The 23,052-nt window shown below is 39.0% G+C and overlaps 1 protein-coding gene and 1 long non-coding RNA gene across 2 annotated transcripts in view; both read right to left on the minus strand.

The window, feature by feature from the left end:
- The window catches only part of TMC3 (transmembrane channel like 3), a 40,935-nt gene extending 39,784 nt beyond the window's left edge, over positions 1–1,151 (minus strand). Inside the window, exon 1 of the mRNA XM_085515423.1 lies at positions 1,027–1,151. The gene's annotated coding sequence lies outside the window, so the exon portion shown is untranslated. The remainder of the gene's footprint in view (positions 1–1,026) is intronic.
- Positions 1,152–6,910: 5,759 nt separating this feature from the next.
- On the minus strand, positions 6,911–22,769 carry LOC146758448 (uncharacterized). The gene is made up of 4 exons (XR_014934329.1): positions 22,620–22,769; positions 14,119–14,285; positions 10,437–10,620; positions 6,911–7,049 (listed from the first exon to the last, which is right to left on the minus strand). It is a non-coding gene; the product is annotated as an uncharacterized LOC146758448 (long non-coding RNA).
- Positions 22,770–23,052: the final 283 nt, after the last annotated feature.

Consider the following 23,052-nt stretch of genomic DNA (forward strand, 5'->3'; position numbering starts at 1 on the left):
AATTTGGGGTTTGTAAGAGTATGCCCAAATATATTCAGATTGTTTGAGGACATTTTAAGCCTTTGAATAGTAGGTTTTATTAGAATAAAAAAATAGGAACTTATGTTTAGTACACCTCAAGCACTAGGCAGAGGGGAAGAGATCCCCTGATAACCATTCAGTAGATGGATTTTATAAGAAAACCTTCTTCCCCAAAAGATTGGTCAGGGTGCTCAGGGAAGTGGTGGATGAGTCACCATCCCTGGAGGTGTTCAAGAAACATGGAGATGTGGCTCTGAGGGATGTGGTCAGTGGGCAATATTGGTGGTGGGTGGATGGTTGGACCAGACAATCTTAAGAGATCTTTTACAACCTTAATGGTTTGGTGATTGGATTAGTAACAGTGATCTCACAATCCTGCTGGCCAAGAGTGTGATTACTCACAAAACACCAAGTTGTGAATATTGACTAAAAACAACCACAAAAAAGCTATTAACCTATGAAAACAAGTCAATGTGATCAAAGAAAATGCAGAAGCTTTTGGAGAAAGGCCTATGTGGGAAGGCCTCAACATTCTACTTTTTAGACCATCTTTCCCAAGAGACTTTGAAAAGCACTGACTTTCCTTCGCGTATACTTTGGATAATGGGAACCACAGTGTACAGACCTGTCCCATGCTACTTATTTTCAGAGGAAGGTGAAAACTTTGTAGATGGCAGTTATGGAACAAAGATTATGGAATCAAAACAACAACATAAGAGATGAAGTAGTGCTCGTTATATTTCCATGTCCCCTTGCAAATGTACTCTAAAATCTCATTAGCTCCCCTGACAATCGCTGCCAGTGGTGGCTGCGCAATGCATCCACACATCTCACACCAGGCTCCTTTCCATCAACCTTAATTCTGCTGCCATTTACACCAAGTTTCAGTTAGCATCAAGATATCCCAGCATTCTGCCTTCAGCTCTCTCTGGAGTTTGTTGTAATGGGTACAAAACTCAAATTAAAAAGAAAAACAAAAACAACTAAAACCTTTGTTTCTCTTACATGAGATGACTTCCACGTGATGAATGGAGAGGGCTCCAGTCAGCAGAGCCGCCCATCTGTTTTCCTTTTGTCTCTGTACGTGCTACGCCCAACTTGGATTTTCTCCTGCAAACAAGATACTCAAGGTGGCAATAGAGAGCTGAAAAAGGCGAATTTCAAGAAAGTACTATAAATATCCCTTTTGTTGCTTAATGTGTTGATAAACCTTTTTCTAGAGTGGCCCCTGGTGTTAATCTGCCCATCAGTCTCTCAGCAATTCCCATCTAAAATTATCAACAAATAGTTTTGTCAGTAGAGACCGTTTATTTGAAGTTGCACAACTCCCAGTTGGCCGAATATTAACTGCTTTAAACATAAGCACACAGCAACAGGCTAGAAAAGCCATTGCTGGGAAAGCTTACTTCAAAATACAGTTATGAATTAATTTAACATTATAAATTTAGCAGCATTAAACATACCTTGGACACATTAGGTGCCTTAGGGACAAACAATTTAAATGGCATTAACAATATATATGATTTTAAGTTTATTTTAGAAAACAAACATACTATTTTCCTTCAGTAAGTAAAAGAATCCTATGTCTACTTGCACTGCATCACCCTGCAATGCTAACTGGATGCAGAGTTGCTGCTGTGTGCTGCTTGACAGCCGCTGCCTCCCATCCCAGAGGTGACAGCCTATTAATGAATTTGATCATGTGTAAGTATCTAGTATACATAGCGTACATCTGTCTAGATGTATGTACACAAACTGACTTTTGTTTAGTAGCATTGGAAAGCCTCCCCAAAGTTGGTAATTTTAGAATTATCGCTTACCAATATGTCCCAAGATAAATATGTCCAAAAAAGAGGTAATATTTTCTACAAGATTATCCTTAATTAGTATTTGTCCCTTGAAAATCTTGTAATACTATGCTTCCTCCAGCCCAAGTGGTTCTGTGGGCCAAGGAACTCACTGTGTTAAGGACTGGGCCAGAGCTGATAAGGGTTTATCTTTACTTCAGTGGACTTAGATCAAGCCTATGGTTCCTGCCAGGGGAGGAAAATGCTTTTTATAAGTAGGAAAGACGAATTTCTGCCTAAGCTCCTGTTTCTGATCAGAGCAAGTGCTGAAGGCTTTAAAGCTTTAAAGCTGATTACAAATTAAAATATCTCTGTCCCCAGATGCTTGTCTAACTTCAAACAATTGGCTGCTGTGCTGCAGCTGCAGGGACAGGTGTGCTGAGAGCTGACACCTACTTCAAGATCAGAAGAGGGCACTCGGGTTTAAGATACACTCAGAAGAAGCCAAGACAAAGAAAGGAAAAAAAAAAACAAAACACCAAACCTGAAGCACATTAAGAAATAGTCTATTGTTATTCTGACAGTAGAGATGACACAAAGACCTAGAAGACAATATAATGAGTTAAGTTTCCTGACATTCATTTATGTTGTCACCAACAATCAGCCTCGAGATTCATTCTCACCCCACACAGAAGTCAGTTCTACATAAGGCCACAGGCAGAATACTATAAGCTGCAACTGGCTCAGAGGCAGCAGCTCAGCATTGTCTGTAACACCTCTCCATGCGTTATGTTCATTCTATACCATTGAATAGGAAACATGGAGTAATAGAATCATAGCATCAGCTGAGCTGAAAGGGACCACTAATGTCCATCTAGTCCAGCTCCCCTACAATGAACAGGGGCAGCTACAGCCAGATCAAGCTGCTCAGAGCTCTGTTCAGTCTGGTCTTGCATATAAATACACCTCCTGAAAGTCTTACATTCATCCAAACCAGCCCCATAGGCGCATGTAGCTTAATGTATTCATGACTTGGGGAAACACAAGGCCAGAAAACCCTCTGAGAAGGGGAAGCTCTTTAAAAGAAGCTTAAGAAGACATTTACACCTTAGGGTCTAAAATGGAAGAATCAGGGAGAGCAGGATTTTTAAATCTTATTCTGCATCTTTTAGATCATCTCTTCCAAAGGAATTGCTACCAAAACAGATATCTCTTCTAGTCCTGTGAAAAGATGCTCGTATTAATCATCTAAAACCTTAGAAAAGCATACATTATTGCCACAAATGTCAGAACACAAAGAATCCGTATCATCCCAAGAGGAAAGAAACAAAAATGCTAAATTTCAGTTTTACTGTGAGGCAAAGCTTCTGTACGTACTGTACAAACGGGGTTTGCCAAGACACCTAAACAACCTACGTTATTCAGCAGATGAACATGTGTGTATAAATGCAATGCCAAGTACAAATCCACAGCCTGTACAGAACTCCAAAAATATACATTTGATTTACAGGGGGCATCTTGTCAGAATTTATCTTAGCTCCCATCTTCACGTTTTCTCCTTACAGCTGACCCACATCTCTACTGGGATTTTCTTGACCAGTGCCAGAGATGATTTCTTCTCTGCAAATCTTTTTTCCCCATTCTTTTTCCTTTTGTTTTTTGCTTTTTTTTTTTTTTCCTTTGCTTTTCTAATTCAAGCAGTTGACTACTAAATAAGCTAGAAATGCAGATTCACACACAAACACAATATTGTTTTTCATAGGGCCCACCACATCCTTACAGCAGGCATGACACTTTACCCAAGGGCCAAAATAAGAACCTGAAGCTTGCCAGACTCTTCTTGGAGCCACCCAGTCATCACATCCCCAAATGAGTGAAGTCATAATTATGGTATCACTGAAATGGATTCTGTTACTGGACAGCTATTCTTTTCATGCATATTCCCAGCCATGAGAACAGAAGAGAGTCTGATTTCATAGATTAAATGTATGATCTGCTACAAAGAACTAAGAAGGTAGTAACACCCACAAAAATTCACTACAATTATGAGTCAGGATTGTGATACCACTATCATGGAATGTCTGAATATCTTACCACAGACTGTGCAGGGGGCATACATTATCAGAAATATCCATAAGTTTTCCATTAGCCAAGACAGAGCAAGAAAATACTTCTGACCATAAGCAACAACATCATACTGAGGCGCAGATATTAAAGTGCTGAGATTTGGTTCTCTTCTCCTCTGGTGCATGGCAGAAGGATTCTTGATTGTACCCCAGGAGAATGGGGAGTTGAATTTGAACATAAGCAGTTAATTTATGGTTAACAATAGCAGCAAAAATGCAGACTTATCACAAGAATTAAAAACTTCAAGGGCAAATGTTCACAAAGGTGAGCGCCAATACAGCCTTAATGAAGCCTGAAAGGAAAGGGATATAAAGGATTATTATTATTGTTTGTTGTTTTGTTTTTAAAAAGGAGAAGACCAAAGTTATATTAATGTATATGCAGAATATGAAACACAGTAAATGGAGAAATAATTAGGATAAAAAGAGCAGCAGTTTAACGTGATTGATTTGCTATCTGAAAGTTAATGATGAAAGACGCTGCCTTGGAAAGGAAAAACAGGTCTGCTTAAAGGCAGACGCTCCTCACTTTATTCACAAAGAAAAAACCCACCCATAAATTAATGAAAAAACTTGAAAGCTAGGGTTGTGTTTTAGTGAAATACAGCATATCCTAGATAAATAAATAGGAATAAAAACCAAAGAGTAGCAAAAAAGAGATTTCAAACTCAGACTTTCAGAGGGAGAAGATACATATTGTAAGGGAACCGCCCCTTTTCCTCTTGGAAAGAAGAGAATGACTTAACAGATCTTTAAATAAGACGTTTGGTATTTTCAAGTACCCAATATAGCATCAGGAAGGGTTAGGAGCAATATTTCCAGCTTCTCTGATCTCATCCATACTGATCAAGCCAGTAACAGACTGGACACAGAGGGGTCAGCTCTATATGAAAGAAAGTGCTGCATGAAGTTTAGTTCCCCGGTGTCATGATAAAATGCTGAAAACAGCACAGAGAAGCCAAGAAATACCTTGAACCTGTTAGTAAATGAAAAGATTTCTAAAGGACAAGATAAAATCGTGCAGGAATTGCTCAACTCATTTAGCATTTGAGCCGCTACATCCCTTAGCGGGAGCACACTTTGCACTGATTTCCATAGGATAACTAAAGATGCAAGTATTGTTATTCTACATCAAATCTGCTCTTGTTAAGGCAAGGGAGATACAAGGCCATGCCGTGCTCCTTTTCTTATCCTCCTCCTCTCAGAGCACAGTGGGGATTTGCATTGAAGGTTTAGTTTAGTTCCAGCTTGTGCACAGCTCTCCCTGATAAAGAATACAAGTGATGAAAGCATCCCAGGGCTGTGCCTGTTTCATTATAAAATTCTGAGCCCCCGCTCCTCAACACCAAACAAAGCCCCGGAGAATTTTGCATTCAAAAATTAAAATACAGATGATTTCTAACAGATCAGTGACTGTCCTTCCAAGTTTTGTCTAGGAACACATCACTTGTCCATCACTGTTAGCACTGCTGTCATCACTGCTCTGAAAAAGGATCACAAAAGGATTAGACGGGTGCCCATTACTGTGGTCCTTCACGTAACATCTTGACAAGTGCTTACTGATGTGATTAGAGTGACTGACTAATTTGCATGCAAGGTATTAAAATATTCTGCAATTTATAATCTCACGTTTTCGTTGTATTTATAATGAGCATTAGGAAAGAATGATTCATTTCAGCGCCTTCACTTTTATTTATTTACTTTTTTTTGGGGGGGGGACATTATTTTTTTATAATCTCAGCTGAGAATATCTGAAGATTCCTCATCATACAGCTGTATCACATCTATATTTCAGGTAGCTGTAAATAAATGCTAGAAATGTTAAAAAATACTTCAGGAAACGAAGTGGGTATGTACCACATCTTGCATCTACCATGCATAAGGTCCCCATGCTTATCTGAATATGCAAAGTGCCAAAATGCTGATGCCCAGTGACCCCCTGGGAGCTACTCATATCTGTTCTGCTTTTCTCTTCTTAGAGAATAAACTCAACTGCTGCTTCTCTGTAGTAGATGTTGAGAAATACAATATTTACACCTCAACAGTCACAAGCGTGCAGGCCTGTTCCACACGGATGGCCTATAAAGCACTTGGCACAACTGAGCTCAGGAGTGCACAGGCTTTTACTCAATATGCTCTTCCCTTAGCCATGGAATTTACTGCATGTTACAACAGATAACAAAATTTAAATTTGTGATTTTGCTGAAATGTACAGCTTAACTAGCAACTCTCCTTTAAGAAAAACTGATTACACAAAGCCATAAAGCGCATTTAAGACTTAAACATGTTGAGAAAAACAACTGACTGGGGAATCTCAGCGAGGCCTTGGTGGAACTGAGACAGTGTTTATGAAGTGATGATCCAAGGCTGAATCTGGAACGGAGCTTGTCTGCAAGGAGGGCAGTCAGTAGGACTGAGGGACATGGTTAGCAGACAAGGTGGCAATGGGTTGATGGTTGGACTAGATGATCTTGGTAGTCTTTTCCAACAGCAATAATTTTATGACTCCACACGGCTTAAAAAAACCCATAGATCACACTGTTAAATAACTGCTTTTCCATCCCATAAATTCTTGCAGCAATCTCCATGGCTCTGAACGCACCACAGGAGGAAAGGAGTAACATCATGGGCTAAATTAATGTCACATGAATAATAAGAACTTACTCATTAACTAAATGCTAACATTACCCTGCATCTCCATGAGATGCTGGCAACACCTGTGTGAGTTAAACATCTAAACGGAGATAAAGTCACCATATGCCTATTCCCTAGAAGGGTCGCCTTTAAAAAACACATGTAACCTGCTGTTTCTTTACTGTGGTATATTTCAATGATGCTGGTAAATAACACAAAAATACTCCAGCAACATGGATCTCCTGCAGTCAAAACCACTGCTCCACCAGCCCTCATGCTGTACACATGGCACTTTATGTTTGCAATGTGATACTCCAAAAATGTGAGTGAACTTGACCTCACCCTCGGCTCTGGACTTTGCAAAATGATCCCTGCTTGAAACTTCCTCACATTTCCTTTCATGTGCCAGATCAAGTTTGAGACCAATCAGATAAAGCAGCGTGGCTTGAAGGCTTGACTCACAGCTGTCCAGACAGTTAACCTTTGCCATGGAGAGAAAAAAAAAAAGAAGAAAGAAAACAATCAGTTTTCTTTGCAGACTTAAAATGGCTGTATCACATGATGTGACATTAATTTCCCAACAGTGTACACTTTGAAGCTGACAAGTGTTAATTAATGATTAAAAATTCCAAATTAATCTAAGTGCTTGTCACTAAGATGGGTCTCTTGGTAGCATTGGTGACCACAGAAAAACAACTGGGGCTCCATCTGTCCATGTAAGCAGGAGGAAGAGACGTAATTATAGGGAGGATCAGTCAGCTTTTGCAGCAGTTGGGGATCAGACAGAGAGCTGACTCTAAAACAGCCTGAATTAAAGTGGTTTGCTTGCAGTTTAACATTAGGATAAAGGATAGGATAGTGTACTTAAAACAACAACAAAAACAACTTAAGGGGACAGGGGGGAAAAAATCATGGGAAATCATGGAATCAAGCTTAAGGTTGGAAAAGACCTTTAAGATCATGTTTTACCCATTAAACATATATCCATGAAACACAAACCAAGAATACATAAGTTGCAGTAGATATGTAAAAAGTATAACAGGGAAACAACAATTAACTGCCTGGTCTAGTATTAAATGGGGAGGTTGGTGGCCCTGCCTGCAGGATGGGGTTGGACCTTCATGATCCTTGAGGTCCCTTCCAACCCAAGCCATTCTATAATTCTATGATACAATTCACATAATTACATTTAATTACATTTCATTTGGTCAGAGATGTCAAGGAGTTTGCTAAGCAATCAAGAAGCTTGGAAATAGTTGTGAACTGCAAAGCACTTTTTGTTTTATTTTTTAAAATTTTAGATGAATCATCCCAAAAGTAGAGAAACATCTCTGATGCAGTAAGAATCTACAAGTGGGGAGTGCCTGCTTTTACCCCCAGTGCAAAGCAGTTCTCCAAGAGAACTAAGAGGGGTGACACTCAGAACAGTGTTACAGAGCAGACCCCTCTCTTGTTTCAGCTTACAGGTGCTATTGAAATTATGATGAAAACAGGAGCTAAATATTATAGCATTTGGCCATTAAATCTGTGGGAAAATAACAGCTCTTTTCGCTGCCATGATTTTCTCAGTTCTCTCTAAAAGTTCACAATGGACTCAGGGATATCTGAGGGATTACTTTGATAGAGGTATCTGTATTTGCACATCCATCTGCAGTAACTTCTCATGCTTTTCAGTATCTTTTTCTCTGCTGAAAGTGCTATTTTCATCTATCTTGAGTGCAATGGACATTAAGGTACAGTTCTAACAATGCAAAAATTGCTCACAAGAAGAAATTAGTAAGTTGTTAGAAATGCGACACTCAAATGATGGCACTATGACCACTGAAAGACATAAGCAAACACGATTACTGTAATTTATATCTTGTGTAATTACAGCTATTTTAAACTATTCATTAATACACATATAAAATGTGTTACCTTATTAACTTTTTAAACAAAATGACACTCTTCAACTTAAAGTAAAATTCACCCAAACTACGTCTAACAGTCTTTAAATCAACCAAGGCTAGAAGATGATGATGATTATCTTTAAATAAGGAAATAACCAAGAAACGTGCGAGTCTTAAGAAGGCAACAACAAAAAACACTGTAAAAAGGATGAAACGTATACCAGAAAAGAATGAGTGCAAGCAGAGATTTTCAGCTAGCAAAGTGAAATGCACAGCAGAAATCTCTTCCTTATTCTCCCAAGCCTCCCTGGGACACAAGGGCTCTCCAAGCTCTCTCCTACCCATATTCAAGAAAGCAGAGAGAAGATGACAGCGATCAGCTATTCAGTCCACTTGCTTCTAACCTAGCTGAAGTTTAGCACTTAACGCTGGACAAGCTTTTCTCCTGGATTCTGATTCTTATTTCTCTCTTAGGAAAATGAGGTGTAAGTGGTGAAAAGCACTCAGGTTGGATGAGGGGTAAGGAAGGAAAATAACAAACCATAGAAGGATGTTAGATAAAAAGATCACAAACAAAACAAAGTAAAGTGAATTTGGTAGCTAAGAAAAGAGAAGAGGGTGGGGGTGGCAGAATGCAGTTCCAAAACCAAATTACCAGTGATTAGCAATGCCTGTTTGATTGCACACAATCAAATGCTATTGATCTTCCCTAACCTAAGCAGACCCCGAGGCAGCGGAGAATCGAGTTTAAAGTGTTTTTTTCCCTGTTAGGTCCTTGAATTTCCTGTGCAGGATTGAATTCCATCCATTTCCCATTACTGACCATTTTAATAAGTTGTATTTCAATAAATGTCTTTTTTTTTTTTTTTTTTTTTTTTTTTTAAGTCTCCTCCAATCAGAAATTTATATGCCTTTCTTCATGCAGATCCCATAAACAACACGTATGATTTAAGTGGGCTCATATGATACCTTTTGGAAGTTTTCAAGAATTTCCAAAAGTCCTTTTAACAGATTGTTGAAGAAGGGAGTTCTCCCTTTTGTAAGAAGGAGTGGGTAAAATACTTACTCATGAGCTACTAAGCAGTGCCTAACGCTTCCTGACCTCCTTCCTGCAAAACAAGGCCTTGTTATTTAGCTGTGCTCCCAGCCGCCCAACTTCCCATAACACATCCTAGAATTTCTCGGTGCCTCCACCTCCGTTATTTATGAGGGTAATACCTTCCCTGGAGCAGAGACTTTGATTACTTGTAGATGTTCACAATAACTAGAACAAAGGGGACCTAAACTAATAACAGAAGATTTAATCACAGTAAATCAAATAAATATTATGGAACACATTTTACAACTAGGTAAACAGAATGGAATTGACCAAGGTGATGGAACAAAGTAACAGCAGACTTGGAAATCAAAGCAAGAAATCTTATCTAGTTGCTTACTTTAACTAAGCTCAGTGGACATAAGCAGCAGCACATATGTCACACTTCCCACTGCAGGCCTTCCCCTTTTATTGAAGGGAGACTGGTTGCTGTCCAGAGCGTTACTTGGTGCTTAATGTTATCTGCCAACATAAAAGTCATCTCCCTTGCTGGAAATGATAAATGGGCAACAGAAGAGGGGCCATATAAACTTCAGATATTAGTTTTTTAATATTATTTCTTTTAAGAGAAAAGCTGAATTTCCTTTGAAATTTAGATGCAAATATATGTCTGTACACTGGGAGACAATCATACCAAAGAAGTTGCTCTGTTTTTCTATTTTGTCATCCATTCAGCTATTAGAAGGCCTTGCAGCATGACTCAGTCCTGAAAACAGTAAACTACACACAGCCTCTAAAATCAGGGTAAAGCTTTTTGTGCTACTGATTATATTGCTATTGCAATTCACTCTCAAATATTGTTCTAGGACTACTGGCTTTGCAGAGTCTGCTAAGCAACTCTTGAAATGCCAGTACATACCGTACAACAAGAAATAATCTCTACCTCCATATTTCAAGGCAATGTCTCCATCTCCCTGCTCCCTCAACTCATCTGTGCTGCATCACTTACAAACTCCTTATGAAGGTGATGATACTGAGACTGTCTTCTTCTCCCACAATCCTCCTTAGAGCAATCAGTGCCAATGGAGTCATCATGTAACAACTGTAAAAGGTTCGCAGTCAAGAACCTAAGAAAATAATTGAATAATTAACAAGAATGTCTTCCAGTGTTGTGTTAAAATTACCTGTGTTAAAACAGAATGTCTTTGACTTTCTCTTGCTTGTTCAGGAAACATTATTATTTGTAAATACAATATACAGTATGTTATATAATATACTAATAAAATTACATAATATACAGTAAAGTCATTATTCAGAGGAGGCAAGTAAAAGCCAACTAATGTTTCTCACTGTCACAGCAGTGAGAATTTGAAATATATTTGAAATATATATTTGAAATATTTGAAAAATAGCAAATAAGATCAGAGTTGTGTCTTTAGGTAGATGAAACAACCAAAACAAACATATGAAAATTCTGAAGGCACAGAATTGCCAAATAGAGAAAAATAAATGGCAGGACAACTACATGGCTGCATCTAATATATACTGAGGAAGTTAAATGACTTGGGAAATTCTTGGCACTGTGATAATTTGCAACCAACATCACACATTCTCCACTGCAAAAAAAACAAAAACAAAAACAAAAAAAAACCCAAACAAAACAAAAACAAACTGTTATTAGAGTTCTCTTATTTTCTACCTTCAAACTAATGGTTATAATATATAACACACTAAAATATCTACATTTTATACTCTACCAAAAAATATTTTGTTGGTGGGGGCTGAAAAAAAAAAGAAGAATAAAAAAGGACTGGAAACATATTCCATATTTGCTCCAAGCAAACTGTTACCAAACTGGCTTTCTGTGCCAAGTACATCATTCATGGGGAGTCAGACCACGCTTCCTGTCTAAAGCCTTGAATGTTTGGTGGTGATTTAAATCTCCTAGCCTCATCAGAGCTAGCCTAGCTCAGCAATGTGTTTCTTGAAAAGAAAACCACAGACCAGATTGAAGAGGCTTCATGAAAATCTAATGAAACCCACAGGACAGCAAAGACTCCAGGAAGACTTCCTTTACTGCTGTCCTCATGGGACTGCTCACTTGGGTCTGGGATAGATGGGGTCACTCTTTCTTAACCACGACAATCTGGAAATTAGGGGAAAAAAAGGAAGATATTCTAAACATTAAGGCTTACATGTACTACAAAAGAGGCAGGAAACCAAACAAGTGATCAAGTCATTGTTCCTCAAACATTTGCATGAAATGCTTGACTTCAGGTGTGAAACTTAATTGCACTGAACTGAGACAGAAAAAGCACAGAGCTGCAATTAAAGCTGATAATAGTAATCTAAGAACCATCATTGTCATTTCAGATGATGTAAGCTGTTAGCCACACGCATTTTCTTTCCCCAGCCATGCTTTGTAACGTTGCTACATGTTCCATTAGGCATCCTTTCCAATATGTAAGAAAAGAACTCAGAATATTTTTGTATCAAATACCCTGAAATCAACAATCAACTGAAGTGCTAGAAGAAACATCTATTTGAAACAACCTGCTGGATGAAGACTAGTACTCTAACATAAATGAAAAGACTTTGATTTATTACTATTTTAACAATAAAAAAGGGCACCAGGGCCTTTTCACCAGAGCAAACAATAATAATAATAAATCAGCAACAAGGAGTATTTGAACATTAAAACACAAAAGCCTACAAAGTTAATGAACACCCTTACTCCTGTACCCCCTGCTAACGGTCACTCCAGACATCTGCCACTCATAGAGGAAAAACCCTCTTCTGGCGGGTTGCTGCTCACTGCTGCTTTCCACATCCCTTCCCAGATTCTCTCTCCAGATTTTAATATTTGCCTTTACTGACTTGAAAAGCACAGTCTCAGTCTACCCTGAGAGATGAAGAAAACAAAGGGACACTGTTCACCGAAAGTTCTTCGCATCTCAGAAACTCCCATGGCTGTTATGGTTTGAATTTCCATGGTGAAACCAGGAACATTGTGTGTGCAAGGTTTGCTTTCATTGTTTGTGCACTGAAAATAATTGCTCTTCTTTGCAACGGTGATCAGAACCGGTACATTTTTAATGCAACCAAACAGCTTCACACAACCTGTTTAGGCCAGCAACTTTTTGTTAGAATTATCTAAATATCATAAAATGCTTTACCGTCCAAGAAGAATTAGTTAAACTTCAGTTCAATTAAACTTCTCATTACTGATGCACTTAATTACAATGCAATCCTCGGATTTTCATGGCTTATATTAAAAAAAAAAAAAAAAAAAAAAAAAGAGTAAAATTATGTAGCAAGGTCATAAAACAAGTTTATTTTACAGAAAATGAGAGATTCACATGTTTAATCTTATTATTTCCTCCTTGGAAATGATTGTCCCCTGTCTTTTTAATAGAAAACAGAAATGTTATAACAAGGATATGAAAAAAAAATCATCACTGCCAGATGAAAAGGATTGCGGATAAGTAGCACTTCCATTTTTGCAATTTATAAAAGCACGGAGTTGTTTGAAGTTGGAGAACCATGCAGATGACGAACTGCTTTCAAATACAAGCATTAGCTTGCCTTCTCACTCCCCAGCTGCCCTTTTTGGGACTCCTATAAATGTGACAAGATGTTAGATTGCCAGCATCACTGATTAGAAAATTTCAAACCCTGCCATCTACTAAGATAATCATTTGGTCACAAACTCTTGGTATTTCAGATGTTTTGATGATTAACACACAGGTAGCATCACTTTGAGTGCCCCACTTATAGCACGTCTGCTTCACTGTAAGGTCTCAAATTAAAGGTAAAAGTTGCCTTCAGTTCTTTTACGTACAAATGAAAACCTGGTGAAATAAAGTCAGTTCAGTTGACTATTCAGAGCAGAAGGAAATCAGTATTCACGGTGCTGCCTTTGAACAGTGAAAGAAGCTTTTTTTCATTTTTATTTTTTAAATAAATATCATATTTTATACAAGTTTTATAAATATACTTGGCAAAAAAAGTTTCCCCTGAATGTTAGCAATTTCATATCTTTCACTTACAGGATATTGACCCAGTTGATTTGTAATTAATAGCAGAGCTTTTTCTCGTTAGCTTATCGATTGAGGAGCCTGCAATGCATTCCTGACCATATTATAAATTACAGCTTTGGTTCCAGGCTACATTGGGTAGCAGTTAATTCTGGTTGTCTACATTTTTTCACATTGTAAGAGTTACCTGCTGTACATCTTGCCAGACTGTATCCTTTACAGTGGAGAACTACAACTCCTTTGTTACTGTAGATCCACTCATGTGATTTATAAGTCCAAATTTCTGCTTATTCTGATTTAAGAACACAGCAGTGGGAAACGAAAAAGCCTCCATTTTCCTGCCCTCAAATAGACCTCATAATAAAAATATCCTTTATTGGAAGCTCTGTAAGATCTACAAACATTGTCAACATAAGCAAAAATCTCATAAATAAAAGCCAGAAAAGTCCAGGGCTGGTTAGAAAGGGAGTAAACTCCAGATTCATTCGGAGAGACACAGGTATTAGGTAATAGTGTTCATAGACACTTGCTATTGAAGGTAAGTGCTCTTATAAAAACCAACAAACCCAGTGCTTAAAGAGCACTTACCTGATTTCACAGCAGTGAAGTCAGTAATAAACATGAAAGTTAGCATGGAATCAATGTTCTGTTGCCTAAAATTCCAACTAATTGGAAGACACTAAGGCTTTGCTTTTCCATCCAGTTTTTCCATCAAATGAGATACAATTAAGCTGTAGACCATAAACTCATTCCAGCTGAAAAAAAAAAAAAAAGCAAAACAACTTGCATCAGCATGAATCTCTGTGCCAGTATAGGCTGAACTAATTGCTAAAACAGAAGATAGTCCAACACCAGAGCAGTATTTTAGCACATTTGTCCTCCAAAGTTTTTGCCAATAGACCTATATTAATTCCCGGCCCAGTTGCTTTGCCTCCTGTGCAGCAAAGCTACTTTGGCAACAACTTCTGAGCACGTGTAAAGATTGTGTCAGCAACAGCACTGCAGGCAGGTGGATGCTGCTGCTGCATGAGGGTCTGGGGCTCCTGCACACACAGCAGACCCATAAAAAACAGTATCTGCTCCCGAGGCTTCTTTTAGCACAGATCTGCCCAACAGGGACCAAACTTTGTATCAAAGCTGTCTTGACATGACTCTATCCAACAATATCTGTAGCATAGACATGGCATAAACCCACTGCTCTGTAGGGAAAGGCCACCAGCTGAGTTGCTCTCTCTCTTTGATCTTTCTAAATGCTTTTATCAAAGCGATGCACAAGGTTTCTGCTGAAGGGATTCTGTTTCTGAACTGAGAAGGAAAAAGCTGAGACATTAGAGGGGAAGAAGGGAGGGGGGGGGGGGGGGGGGGGAAGAGGGGAAAGAAAAGAACAAAGGTCTTCAAAATGGTGTCTTGACAATAATAACTTTATTGTAGAGGCCTGCAACTGGATATCTAAAGATCTACTTTGCTGCTTGTATAAAAATGTCTGCCTGCATCTGGCCAGGGATTACAGGTCCATCTGTGCAACCAAATAATTAATGAAATAACTGATTCCTCTTCCACCACTCATCAAATTATTTCAGTTATAATGTTTGCACAGATGGAGCTTTCCAAGGACTAAATACCATACACTCAAAGCAAGCAACATGTAGCTATCATGGAAGTGCATTATTTTAGATCCATGCACCTAATTGTTTCAAGCTCTTGAAAAAGCATATTGTTTTAACCATACTTTATGAATAGATTCAGAGTAACCAATGACTGCAGCCAGCACAAAATCACTGCTCAGCCTGAACCCATTTGCCTGGTTTTGACGGAGGCTGTCGTGCTGCCTGATGGGCTGTGTGCAGCATCTCCCTTCCCCACCTGGAATTTCCAGACCTGCTCAAGTGTCTGCTTGTTTTGCAATGCGCTGGCTGAGATTGGACAAAGATATGTTGAGATGCATGCTCACACAGCCTTAAGCAACTTGAAATAAGGGTTCTTAATATGTGTGAATGTCAGCTCACTATCACGCAGGGATTTTTGTTTATCTAGAGAGCCTTGCTCATTTCTCCAAGGCATACCAGCCAGCTAGCTCAAGGGATGGTGACTGTAGGCCACATTAATCTGACAGAACTACTGCTGTTCCCTGGAGGAGCCTAATAACACTGACCACAGTTCCATGGGGGATGTGCTGAATGTCTTAGTAATGCCCTTGGAAAGCACAAAATTGCTACAGCCAAAGTCTTGAAAAGAGATCTTTCAGAAGCAGAAAGAGCAGACTGACTGGGTTATTTTTCTTCCCCCCACTCTTCCACAGTAAGAAAAAGGACCAGGCAAACCCCAACTGTATCACATGCATCATCTATTAAAGAAAATAGTCAGAAAATTATAAAGCCCCAGAGGAGTTCCCTTGTATGCATTTATTAACAAACCTAATCCCAGCCTCTTAACTTCCCAATGATGCTTTCAAATACTAAAAAGAGAGGGTTTTGCTTTCCCCTGGCAGCTCCACAGAAAACTACCAAGAGAAGGAACAACTGAGGAAGGCCATGTTAATACCTGAAGCAGCTAATTCTCCATTCAAGGCTTTCAGAAAGTAAGACAGAGATGGCCTGAAATTCAATGTGCTATACAGAGTGAATTCCCCAAGTAAGCTAGCTTTGAGCCATTTTGATTCTGCCTTTCATCTTTGTTCCTCACAAATCTACTCTGCTTGCCTCTGTCCCTGCTCCTGGCCATTCCCACTTAGCCACACCTGTATCCATACATACACACAACCCTCTGAAAACAGAGCTGCAGGTCTCCTCTGCATTGCCAACCACCCATCTTGCTTTGGTCTATTGACTCTTGCTTGCCTCCAAAACCTCTTTCAAAAAGACTCACGTAGGTTTACGCAGACATCCTAGACATCCTAGCTGTGATGTAAACAGCACTTACTAAAGGCTAACAACTCATGCTTGAGAATGGAATGTTCTGAAACCATATAACTGGTTATTTTTGCAACGAGCTTTTATTTACAGTGTCCTTATTGCATTCCTACGCACAAATGGTGAATGATTTTCTTCACTTACAGTTCCTATACAGACAAGCTGGCTACTTGATGAGTGATGTTAGGCCAGGCCTCCTGGTTGTGTAACAGGATGAAATCACTGTTGCTTGGGTTTCGGTTAACAATTACCCCATATTGACTGAAGGAAAGGTGGAATTAGAGAAACTTACTTTCAAGAGACATCATTCTAAATGGTTGCAAACATAGTGCACTAGGCCAGCCACACCATTACTAACTAAAAAGCAACTGCTTATACTTTATTTATGCTCACAAAAGTCAGTCTGATGGGTAGTTTTATTAGCAACAGTCTTATTTATGTACAGAGAGCATCACAAAAGATGCTGCTGTATTGCCTAGTTTTGGTGGAAGAGACATTCTCTTATAGAGAATGGAGAATAATTAATGATTTAGATTTATAATTCTAGACATAGGGCTAAGCCACACTCACTTGAACTGGAAAGTCAACACACAGCACATATCACCAGTGATATGAGCCTCACTTCTCCAACAGAATTTGAGTGTAAATATCTACTGGGCAGTTCTTCATTGTGATGTTTAGGCCTGTCACGGACGCAGGTAGATTTTCATTTAAACTGTGACACCGCCATGACTTTATTCAGAATAGGGAGTACCAACTATCAGGAAATGTGCCACTTTCTAACACAAAGGTATCAAAAGACTGCTGCATTTCAGATAGAGCAAGAATTTTGGTAATGTTTGAGCATGTAGCTTGCACAGGATTTTCTCTGCTAGCCCCATATCATCAGAGAACAGTGTCAAAGTTGAACACACCACGAAACAGAATCACTCTGCAGATTGATTTGTGCCTTTCCTACAAGGTCAACCATCTGCAAATTCAACGAGAAGAAAATGTAAGTGGCAGAACATGGCCAGATCCTTTTCACTGTGGAAGGAAAAATGAGTCTTACCAAGACAAAACTGAAGCCGAGGGACTTAATTTCCTCAGTTTTGAATCATTATATTCTCAAACAATTCCCATAAACCAGAGTAAAATGAAGACACACAAACCCTGACTGCCACGTACAAAAAGTAAGAGCCAGTTTAGTTGACTTGAATGTATTCACCACCATTTTTTTAGTGACAACAGGTATAAGTCACCTTAATGCTAGGACTGGGTGTTTATCAGATGCGTGGATTAATTACTTGAATCAGATGAGGCTTCTGCTAGGAATCCTGGGGTCTATAAGATGATTAATGTGACTAATGTCAACCAACTTGAGAGTGTGTGTTTCAAGGGCAAACTGATCAGACTGTCCTTTGTCCCATAATGTGTATTTATGGTCTTGTATAGAGGAGGAAGTTGTTCAGTAAAGGAGAAAATTATAAATACTAATAGGCAAGACATCACAGCAATTTCTTTACTACTGGCCAAAGAAAACCAAGAGTTTAGTAGTCGATAGCACAACTGGTCCACATGCTTTAAAGGGAAAAACTATTTCTTAACCTTCATGTTATCACAAGCAAGACCAACTACTGTGGAGAAAGTGCTGGTTCTTGTGTAGGGGACCATTTTATCAGACCATTAACATTGGTGATTTTATATGGCAATCTAAAAGGATTTAAAAACAAAATCCTGCTGTTCCACCATAATGGCCAGATATTTTTTAAATTACTTTCCTCATTAGAAGGTTTTGCTGATGAATGGTGTAAAAACAATCACGATTTGCTGTGCCACCAGTTTCAGTCTTAGTAGGAACAGACTGCATCTCACTTTGCAAGCAAATATCTGCAGCAATATAATCTAACAGAGTAAAACCGATACCTCCAGCACATTGACTCAGTCTCCTCGCAGAGCAAAATGATCTCATTTCTTAAGAACAGATCTTTGCCAAACTCCTGTAAGAGCACAGAGCACGGCAAGAACTTGACCCCACAGTGCTTAGATATTTAAAGGATTAGAGCTCAATGGTGGTAGTGTAGCAGTAACCAGTCAGTCATGTAATGCTCTCTACACAGTCCCTGCCTTGAGATATTGTACATATTTGAAAGAAAAGAACATAAAAAGTTGGAAGCCTAGAATGCAAAACACTGCAGCCAAACCTTTACACACTGTTTGTTGCTAACAGTCTAAACAAGGTGCCATCTAGGTTGCAGCTGAAAGGCTAAGCAAAGCATCTGGGGCACTAACCAAGGTTAAAAGTTCTTAATAGCATCTACTTCAAGCAGAATTTTTCCACAAATCAACTGAAAATACCATCCAAGAGGCTTTACTGTTGGAGTCCCAACATCTCAGATATCTCACAACTACCTGAGGACAATTTGTAATTTAGAAGAAGCTGTTAAAATAGATGACACTGAACTGGGCTTTGCTGAAACTCAAGTAAATTTGATAACCAATTTAAAAGCATATCCAACATTTGCCATTTGATATTTACATAAAACCATTCACCAATTCAGAATTAATCCTACAACAGAACAAAGCTTTTATAACAGCATCTCAGAAGCATACGACATGTTCTCATCGTACACACAAACAGGAAAGAACGGATTTATTGTGAACTGGGATTTTTGCTATAAATTAAAAGGCCATTCCCTTTTATATGTCATGTGTATTTAATTTCACTCCATAGGGTAATCCTCTGAGAATTAAGAGAGTGCCAAGATCTACTTTCCCCATTCCTTTTATTTCCTTAGGCAAATATCTAGAATTAGTGACAGAAAAAGATGAAAAAAGGAAAGGCCAAGGGAAATACAGAGCTCCAAGAAAGAAAGTAAGAGCAGCCTAAACAAGGATTTTTTCTGGTCTATGCAAGCAGCAATGATTATTTATAACAGGGAAAGGCATCTGTCTTTGATTATGATTTCATGTATACTGCGGATTGTGGTGAGCTTACTGTGTGCCAGGGAAGACTGTCATCCTGCAGTACGAAATTCCAATGAGACAAACTAATCTCTCTCTCAGGGAGCAACTCCTACCTTTGACTAACTGAAGGACAGACGGAAAGAGATTTTCTGCCAGGAAAAATAAAACAGAGAGCTATTGTAGAACGCGGGGAAATCAGATTTAATTTACAAACAAAAGATAAAGTCAAAGTGCATGACTGTTAAGTAAATATGCTTAAACGTGTAACCGTTCAAGAGTTTCAGTCTATATTTTGCTACATAATTTGGGAATGCAAAGGTTAAAGATCAACTTTCCTTTCCACGAGCCTCTATACAATAGCCTTCAGTTTTGTGTTATTTGAGAAGCACATGCATGCTGCCCTCAGGGAATAAAAGCAGCTTATGGGCCCAAGAAGGCACTGGATAAATGCAGTACATGAATGTACAGAAGACATTTGTGCACAAGTAAATCCACAGAGTTAATGGAGAAAGACTCTCTACCATCTTTCAACTCATGACAAGATGCTTCAGTCTAACAGTTACATTGGGAGGTAAAATATTGAATCTGTGTATTATGCTCCCTTCCTGTGCAAACTAGAAACAGCTGGACTTCCCCAGCCAAGGCAATTCAGAAGATGTGGAGATAACAGCAACCAGAAAGCAGAGGATTTTCTCAGAATGGAAAATAGGTGCTATTTCAATGCAGTCCCTCTCTAGGGCTGAGAGAGGCAGCTTCCAGTTGTACACTTTTGTCTCTGAGGACAATGCCCTATTTGATACCAAACAAGCAAAGAATGAAAGTCTGTAGGACTTTCTTTCCTCTCACTGCCGGGTTCCACTGACAGTTGGACTTATAGGTCTTTTCCAAACCTTAATGATTCCGTGTTTCACTAGAAAAACTTTTCTTGCTCTTCTCTACTACATCAAGACTGTACCTCAGGCCTCTGTTACAATCACATTCTCTTCCTGATTTTATAGATAAGCCACCAAACAATCTAGCTGCACTACCAGCACTGCCAGAAAGGACATCTGCTGCTTTGATGGGCAAGATACAGTTCAGAGTGGTATGAAATCTGTACAGCTTGTCAGGAGGCAAGGAGCTGACTGCATTTTGTTGACACATTCCCTCAAATCAGCTCACAGACTTATAGATTTGATTTTAAAATACTCTGCATTTGGATGTTGCCAAGCGATAACAACGTGTCACAGGCGCTGAAATTCCATCTTATCTGCTTCTCATCTGCTTGAGCAAACGAGGAGTCTAGTTTAGGTTTTATTTTATTTTTTTTAAATTGTGATGGCTGGGTAATTACTGAAGTTTATCCACTGGAGCAGGATGCTGTCCAAGTAAAGCTGTTTTACTGATTGAGTGGCTACATCTGGCAACACATTAGATTAAAACCCTAAAATCACATTAAATTAAACTATTTTTCTCTACTATTTTACAGCTCCTCATTTAACACACTACATTAAAAAACAGATCATGTGTCTTAGGTACAATAAGAAAGCTATTGTCACCAATCATCTCTGAATTTCTCTAATAGATCCTCAAGCCTGAGCCTACAATTTTGATGTGACTGGGATTTTTGCCATTTCTGTGCCACTGGAGTAGGAACAGACTTGGACTTGGTTGGCTACAATGAAAATTATAATGAATGATAATTTCTAGCAGGCAGCCTAGGTGAGCAGGGAAGGCCGTCACCGTTCTGTATGTACTTGACACTCTTTCTATTACTATTGCTGCATGAGCTGACTGAAAGCAAGCTTGATAAAAGGAAATATCAAACTAAATCCAAACTCTGAATATTCTCCCACTTCTCCTCCCTCTTTAACAGCTTTCTTAACCCCCCTGACTCAGCTTGTAGACCACAGCCTTTCCCAGCCACAACACTCCAGCAAATTTTCCAAACCATTCCCACTGTTTGTCTTTGATTCTGAAAATGGAGTATGAAACTATTTAGAGGATTCATAAGGGACAGGACATAAATACTGGAGCCAAGATCTATCCTAATTAGGAGCACTTTCTGTGAAAGTTGTTATGCACCCAGAAATCCCAGCTCTTCAAGAATTGTTGGTCAGTATTTCAAGACTGTTGGGCCCCTCCATGTTCCCTATTTGGGACCGTTACAGTTTAAGGCCACAAAATCTCTATTGCCTTTAAGTATTTTAAAGGAAACAAACATAAGCACATCACTTTTACTTCGCACATTTTCCAAATCTTGACTTTATACTACCTCCATTGATTTTTTGACTGAGAGGAGAAACCAAGTGAAGGATTTGATTCCTTCCTCATCACAAAGTCCCAGCAGGAGAAATACAGCATTCATTTTTAGGAAGGCTTTTGCTGAAAGGCTTTTATCCTTCTGTGTATATAAAAAGATTGCTTCTCAGAGGACACAGAGAATTTCAAAAGCAGCAGCATTGGTTTTTCAGACAATAATGGGCACCCCATCAGATGCCCCAGGAATTCATAGCCTGCTACAGACTTGTGGCATGTGGCAAAGCTGAGTACAAACACAGCTTTCAGATCAAAAACCTGTTGCTGAACAACTTAGACTTAAATGGCAGTGTCCTGAGAAAGCAAAAAGCTTTTTAGTGCTGGAGATCGTCCCTTGCTGCCAAAGCACAACAATGAGGTTGTTGAAAAAAGGAGATACAAATCAACACAAACAAGCATTTAACAAACAGAAGGCAAAGAAAGTTTCTCCTGTTTGTACTTTTACCTTAATAATTCCTTTATTCATTTATCCCAGTTGCTCTGTAATGTGGCAAGGCATGAGTGACAAAAATCACAAAGTTAGAACTTGGTATTAAGAGGACATGTTAAATGCTCCAGCCTTTGCTCAAAGGTCGGGCTTAGGTCACTAGGGAAGATGAAATTCTGATTTCTCTGGATGTGTACCTACAAGCACCACACAATGCAGCAGGATCAATCTTGAGATTAAAAGAGTATCATTGGCCAAGATGGTGTCAAGAGCAAGTACAAGGTGCTAAGAGTTGTAGAGGATATCCCCAGCTCAGCAAACTGCTGCTGCCCAGGCACCAGGCCCCAGAGCATGTTCAGACTCTCTCTCTCTGCTTTAAGATCACAGAATCATCAAGGATGGAAAGAACAGTAAGATCATCTAGTCCAACCACCAACTCATCACTACCATACAAGCCTTCTGCCTGCCCAGAACTCAGCGATTTCAGTGATGTACCAAGTGATTTTTACCTGCTGTAGATACTACTGGAGCCCTGGATAAGTTCACTTCTTCATCATGTCATGTCTGCATCATGTTCATCATGTCTGGTCAGCATCCAGGATCCCAAGTTTGGTTCCCATCCACTTCTTCTGACTGGTGATGCTGCTCATGATGATTTGCTGTGGGTGAGAGAGGTATGATTGATGTCCAACATTCTAGGTGCCTTTTTATCCCTCCTCATTTTTATTTGTACATAACCTTCAAGATTCCCTCAGTGAAATGTGATGCATTTTCTTGAATGCAGAAGCATGGAGATATTTCACAAGTAAATGTGAAATAAATGTGAATTCCAATTCAAAACTAATACTCATTCTTGCTCATAAGACCCTCTATCATTATGTGATCCTCTATATAACTACATGAGTAGGGATAGAATATTTAAAGTTAAACGGAAGACCTGAA

The sequence above is a fragment of the Coturnix japonica genome, chromosome 14, assembly GCF_054131305.1.
Source record: "Coturnix japonica strain WE chromosome 14, WE-NBRP24, whole genome shotgun sequence".
Classification (NCBI taxonomy): domain Eukaryota; kingdom Metazoa; phylum Chordata; class Aves; order Galliformes; family Phasianidae; genus Coturnix; species Coturnix japonica.